A 7,062-nucleotide genomic window follows, 5' to 3' on the forward strand; every position below is an offset into this window, starting at 1 on the left:
AGTTTTTGCAATGTCGGCGATCACATTTCTTTTGTTATTACACATTTAAGCTTTAACTAGGCCTGTTTTTTCATCAGTGCTGTTATGAAACATGTAAAAACATTTTTCTAGGCAGGTTTTTGTATTTTCTATTTTTATATTTTGTGTTCTTGCATGTAGGCAAGAACACAAAATGTGCACCCTCTTGTAGGCTATTGGGCTGTTGAGGGACGCCGCACAAGTAATAAACGAATAAATAAATACGTACCACGGAACCCATGTCACAAATAACGAGGGAGACGTCCGCGTCCGGCACCATCACATACCTTTCGGCCGCTTCGACGCGGCGGGGCACGGAGACCGATTGCCTTCGGTGGAATTCAGACTTCTGGTACGACTTTAATAAACACAGAGGTAACAAACCGTCACTTGCACGGTGGTTACCTAATCTGTTCTTGCATTATTGCACGAGGAAACGCCGGCGGCATACAACGTAGAAAAGAAAACAACCCGATTTGTTTTGTCTTTTTCTCGTTCTTCCTGTCACGATCACAGATTTCAGCGCATGCGATTTGCCATGCTCTAGTACCAGCTTGCATCACTTCCCTACGCAAGTTTGAAGCGTTCGAGCCGTCGCAATCCCACGTAAATTGGCCGCGGCATCCGAGCAGATCCAACTCGACCGACTCGGCGCCATCGACGGCGGGGCCACCGGCCGGTAGGCCCACCGACCTTGTCGCGCCTGCGCCACCGCCGAGTCAAAGGAAATGGCGTAGCGTACTCTGTCAACTTCTGCCAAGATCTCCGAAATCCCGCAGATCAAGTGCCAGAGATCTACGAGCGGAAGATGACCAACTCGAGCCAGATCTGCCAGCGGAATATGCGTGCTCCCAATGAAGCGCTTTTGGGGCGTTCAAGATCTGCGAGCGGAATTCACCAATACTCACCTTGAGGCATTCCCAAATGTTATAATAATGACACTCTAATGGCGGTGATAGGAGATTATCCTCAGCTAAATTAGACATACTCAATTTCGTGAATAGAAGGTGACGTAAAAAGACCAACATCTTTTCCCCTTTCCGCTCTATGCTTTCAAAGTCATTCGTTTTTTTTTTTTTTTGCTGCGGAAATGATATGTAGCGTTGCCATTAGAGCGAAGGGTTTGACTTCGCGCAGGTTGGGTAGATTGACGAGAGGCATGGGCTGGGCGACTTATAGATATAGTCTAGCTATAAGCTGTAGAAAAAGGCAAAGAGACTTTTGGAAAGGGTTTTATTCCTTTTCCAGCAATCCTAGCCATCTTTCCTTTGTCTCTGAAACAAAAAAGAACCCAGTTAAATTGAAAAGAGCCTCCTCCACAACAGGAAGATGTAAAAAAATAAAAAAAAAATATGATGGCTTCGACAGGCATGATGACCATAGTTGGCAAGAATTCGGCACATGACCTATTATTCAGCAAAGTACATTGAAATTTGAACCAGCCTATTCGCTGCAGATGATACATAATACCTTAATTAAAAATTTTTATGAGCTTTGATCTCGAGATGATCAACGTACTCTCATTTAAAAAAATAGTAAGATATGAAAACTACGGAAAGTGAAGAGTTTCGCTGAGTTTAATTTTGTGCAGTGCAGCCAGGGATAAGCAGTATTTCAAGTACAAGTATTTGAAATACGTATTTTAAATACTTTGTGTATCTTGCATTTGTATTTAATTACAAATTGGGTAATGTATTTGACGTGTGTATTTACATACTAAAATGTGGGTATTTCAAATACAATTGTAATTAAATACAATTTTGTGGGCGAAAATGCACCCCTCAAGTTTATTGTCACTTTCCAGAGCAGGAAGAAAACTACGTTCTGCACCGAATGCAGTGTCTCTCAATCAAGCACCAGCGTTTAGTGACTTTCTGATTACGGTGCTTGTCCAGGGCAAGAATAGTGAAGAAATCCACATTCACAGGCAGACTGGCTAAATAAGTACCTGCGACAACTTGTCATGCTTTCCAGCCTGATTTCCATCCATATTTTTGCCTGGAACATTCTAAATGCGCGGGTCGTCCGGATTTTCGCAACTGTGCGAGTTGCAACAATAAACAATTTTCTAGCTAGTGCTGTGCGTTTTGATCGTCTCGGTTCTTTTGTTGGTCTGTACCAAAATGTAATCGACAAAAAAAGCTGCTTGAAGCTCTGTACTTTTTTCACCTATTACGTCCAAGCGAATTACATTTCTTTGTTTCGATTATATTTCTATTACGTTAGTAAAGCTTCGCACACTAGCTCCCGAGTGTGCGATGCAAAATTAAAATGAGATACTCAGAAACCCGTTGCAGGTGCCCTGAAGTCGCTGACGCAAATTCAGAAGAATATATTTGGAAAAGTATTTGGAGGAGATCAAATACATTTGGTTGTATTTGTATCTTGTACTTAAATGCTTTTTTGGAAATATAATTAGATTTGTAATTAAAAACATTTTTGACGAAGTATTTTGTATTTGTATTTCGATACATATTTGCATGTATTTTGCCCATCCCTGAGTGCAGCTAACCTGTCGCGCGACGATCTTAAGGTCTTGCGTTGTCCGACGATCACATCGCGCTGTCGATGGGAAAGCACCGTTCTTTCGGAACACTTTATTAATAATCATCATATTGTCAACATTAGGGATGCCGCGAACTTTTTTCGAATTGAAGTTTCGATGATCGAATCAAGAGGTTCGAAAGGTTCGAAAGATTTCGATTTTTGACCTTTCCATATCGAGAAATTCGACGGAAGTCGAATTTTCGAACTTAATAAACTAAGAAGTTCGACGCTTTTCGGATTTTCGAACTTATTACGCTGCAAAATTCGATGCTTGTCGAACTTTCGAACTTGATAGACAAAAAGAAATCGATGATTTTCGAACTTTCGAACTTCTTGCACTAAAAAGCTCGAAGCTTTTCGAACTTTCGAAGTTCCTACGCTAAGAAATGCGATAATTTTCGAACTTTCGAACTTATTAATCTAAAGCATTCGAAAATATCGAACTCTCGATTCCTGAAAAGTCAAAAGTTCGACGACCTTCGACCTTTAGGGTAAAAGTTCGAAGTTCAAAGTCCGTCGAACTTCGAACGACCGGCGGGCGGTTTCATTTCTATTCAAGCAGTGAGGTATATTTGCAATTTTTTTATCGCATTTTTACATGTGGTGCTGGATTCTTTGCGAAAGACAATGCCGCTTATTTCAAACATCTGGCGTGCTTGGTTTTAAATAAATAGATTCGCGAAGGAGCGAGGAAGGACGACGGGTGTTTGGCGATTGTCGTTTGTGCCATATTTGAAGCGCGCTGTAGCCGAAGCTATTTATGGCAGAGATGTTGAACTTTTTAAGAATGATCTATATATAGCCTAGGTGAGTGTCGTCTTAAGATATGATTATTGTTGTTCAAGGCGAGTTTCGAATAAATATCCAAACATGTTCCTACGGACAATTAAGACCTAAACTTGGTAATTTTTTTCGCCTACAATGTTTGGGGTATTGCATTTAAATTAACACCAGAGACAGTACATATCATTGCCTTCTGCAGAATACAAAATAATGTATTTATTTCTTTTTTCAAGTTGAGGAATAAATGAACTCATGGGGAAGAGTTCTTAAATTGTTCAAATTCAGCGCGTCGTAATTTTTTTTTCTCATTTTACATTCTTGGGACGTGTTTCTTTTGGCCTGTACACATTTTGGTAGAAGAAACTTGTTTCATAGTTCTGGGTCTCTGAATATGCAAGAATACAACACTTCCGGCGAGTTCTTGATAGTTTTTTTTTTCTCTCCAGCTTTTTATTTTTGCATTCATTGTTATGTTTATTTATTGTTTATTTTGTACCAATGGCACAGTTATTTACGTCAAAAAGACATAGCGTTGAACTTTCGAGCCACCGAGCATGTGACGCGTAGTGCCTCCTGACGACGAGTTTCTAAAGGCCTGTTCACACTAGGGTGCCTTTATGTGCGCTTTGCTTAGGGTGGCGACATCTGGCCATTTTGTCTCACACTTTTTATTTTTTGTTCAGAAGCGCGTGAAAGAACGCGTCCCTGCACGCGCTCGTGGCGCTGACTGTGCTACGGCGACATTTTGTTTTCGTCGATTTCTTTGTATTTTACCCGTGAGCACGTGCTGTCGGCATCGGGTACTACAAAGGGTGGCATCACCCTAGACAGAAGGACATTGAGGCACCCTAGTTCACACATGCAGCGGAGCGCTACAAGCATAGCGCTGACCTCGCTAAGCACGTGCCGACGGGAGCGTTCACCAGCTTTATATTGCACCGTCAAAGCTGTTGCTCATGGCATACGATAAGTACCTGACGGCACGTGAGCAGCGTTACATCAGCGCTTCGCTGCATGTCAGAACCTGCCTTAACAATGACCATCTACGCGATCTTTTATGCAGTGAAGAGCGACAGTAGCTATACATATGCATAAATAATTTCAGATCAAAATAAGATCGACCATGCCCTCTTTCCCCGTATTGTTTTCTTTAACAGTCCGAAATATCTGGGAAAGGGGGGGGGGGAGAGACTGGAGCTCCCCCCCGTTGTTCCTCCTCCGCCGCCACTGGTATAGTAGAACGCTCCTCGACCTCAAGTTGCGTCAGCTTCTGTGCTTTTTGTTCGGCGTTTCTTCCGCCCCAGAAAATAAACCTCCAAAGCAATTACAAACAAAAAAAATTGTCAAGGTGCAGGCGAGCTGGTGTATGTTTACCATGATGCAAAATCCCGAGACTGGGAATGAAATTCGCAAGGAATGGTGTAAGAAGAAAGAAAAAAGGGGGCAGGACAACGTCTCAAACTCAGCTGAGTTGAGTTTGAGACGTTGTCCTGAGCTGAGTTTTCAGCTGAGTTGAGTTCGAGACGTTGTCCTGTACCCTTTTTTTTTGTCTTCTTACACTTTTTCTTTCAAATTTCATTCCCAGTCTCAGGATTTTGCATCATGTACAAACTAAACTTACTATATGCCTGCGTAACTCGGGTGGCGTTCGATCGGATTACCAGCGTGCAAGCGGGTAGGGGGCAGTTTGCCAGATCACTTCAAGCTTTTTCTGAACCTCAACCACCTGCCTGCCCCTGGCCGTTTCGAACTGCATGCGTATCGTTAAACAATGCGTTCTTAGGATCGCTACTTCGTAATGCACGTTAATGACCATCCCGGGCTGGCGGTCACAATTACTGATCTATTGTTACTCGTCACTGAACTGGCAAATATTCCAGCACATCCGGTGCACTCGTCGTCTCATTTCATTGCCTGACCAACTTCGCGCAGTCTAAATATCACACCCGAACTTTTCTAAACCTGATTTCGTGAAAACCAGTGAGCCGTGAAAACGTTATTTGAAGCTGCTGTGGCGGAACATGAAAACCGGACTTCGAACTTTGCGCACTTGGACTTCAAAAAAATCAAAAACCTTCGAAGTTTCTTTTTTTTTTTTAGTTTAGCCTTAAAAACGAATAAAAACCTTCGAACTTTTCGAACTTTATGTAGAAAGAAATTCGAAATCTTCGAATGTATCAAACTTTAGGTCTTTAAAAATTCGCAACGTTTGAATTTTTTGATTTTTGGATAAAAAAAAAATTCGAAACATTCGAATCTCTCGAATTTCGAGTTGGGAAGGTCGAAATCTTCGAATTCATCGAACCTCAAGTAAACAAATATTCAGAATAATCGAACCCGAACTTTTAGAAACCGTGAAAGCTTCAAACTTCTCGAATTCGAAACCCACGATTTTGGAAAGTTGCGAATTTTTCGAATTCAAACTTCCCTACGGTCGAAAATATCGAAACTTTTCGAAATCGAGTATCAGTTTGGTTCGAAAATATCGAAACCTTTCGAATTCGAGCCTAGGGTGGTTCGCGGGATCCCTAGTCAACACCCTGTAGGATACAAATTTTCCAGGACAAAATAAACGCTTGAGGAGCACACCAGGAACAAAATCGAAGACTCTGGGGCTCTTTGAGGTTTGAGTCTGGTGTCTGATTCCCCCGCGGTCTCGGTATTTGTTCTTTCGTTTCTTCAGGTTGCCCGTCAAGTGCGGTGTTCCTGAAGTCTTTTCATCAACCAGCTGGAAGCTGGTATACCGCTGAAAGAGATCACCTGCCGCCGGGTATGTGGCTACTTTCCTACACCTGTCGAGGCCGTGCTCTAACTACGGCACAGTCACAAGGATGGCTGGTATGCAGCGCATTCGCTGGACAGATACCCCCTCGAATACCTGAAAGCAAGGCTTTTAAGCATCTGCCGAAGTAACCAACGTTCATGTGTCTTCATCTTTCTCTTTCTCTGAAATCAAGAAAAGCTGTGTTTGCGGAGCCATAAACCTCTGGGTGAATGACAGTGGCTGTTGCATCTCATTTTCATTGATGTCGACAACCACTTCCAATCACTCCAGGATCCCACCGATGACGGAATATCGTCATGTCACCGGGGCTGTATAAATGCCTCTCCAAACAGGGCCCTTCATAAAACGTGAGGCAACACGACTTCGTCAAAAATCGTGGAGGTTGGAGCGTCAGGCAGTACCGCAGTACGTTGCCTGTTTCAAGACCACAAAGCAAACATTACGATTTTTCTCCTCGCTTACTCCGCTTTTCGGTGACCTCGGTGCTCGTCAGACTTCACGTCAGACGCCACCTGACATTGCTCTCCATATGTTCTACCGGGCCCTTGTATTCTTGGCAGTGTTCCAAAATCAGCTCGGGCAAAGGGTTTTGTGCCTATGCATTCAAAATTATGCACGCGTCCGGCGTCGCTCCGTCTGTTTTATCACGTGACACAATCCGCCGGAGTAGCTCTTACCTATTTGGGTAGGATTTCGAACACAGCCCTTTTCTTTCCCGTTTCCGGGACCTGAAGAGCAGCGGAGGCCTTCAGCGATTGACCGGAGCGATTGACCAACAGCCAACAAAGCTTGTTAGTGGCTCTGCGAACCCAATGTGATCAGCATGCTCAATGCCTTTGTGGAGGACACGGGATAAATTTGACGGAGGGAACCTTACCCCGGCACAAAATTAAGGGAAGTGGGCCGCTGTACGACTTTTGTTGGAGTCG

This window comes from Ixodes scapularis, unplaced genomic scaffold (assembly GCF_016920785.2).
Source record: "Ixodes scapularis isolate PalLabHiFi unplaced genomic scaffold, ASM1692078v2 PGA_scaffold28__5_contigs__length_5199819, whole genome shotgun sequence".
In the NCBI taxonomy this organism is placed as follows: Eukaryota; Metazoa; Arthropoda; class Arachnida; order Ixodida; family Ixodidae; genus Ixodes; species Ixodes scapularis.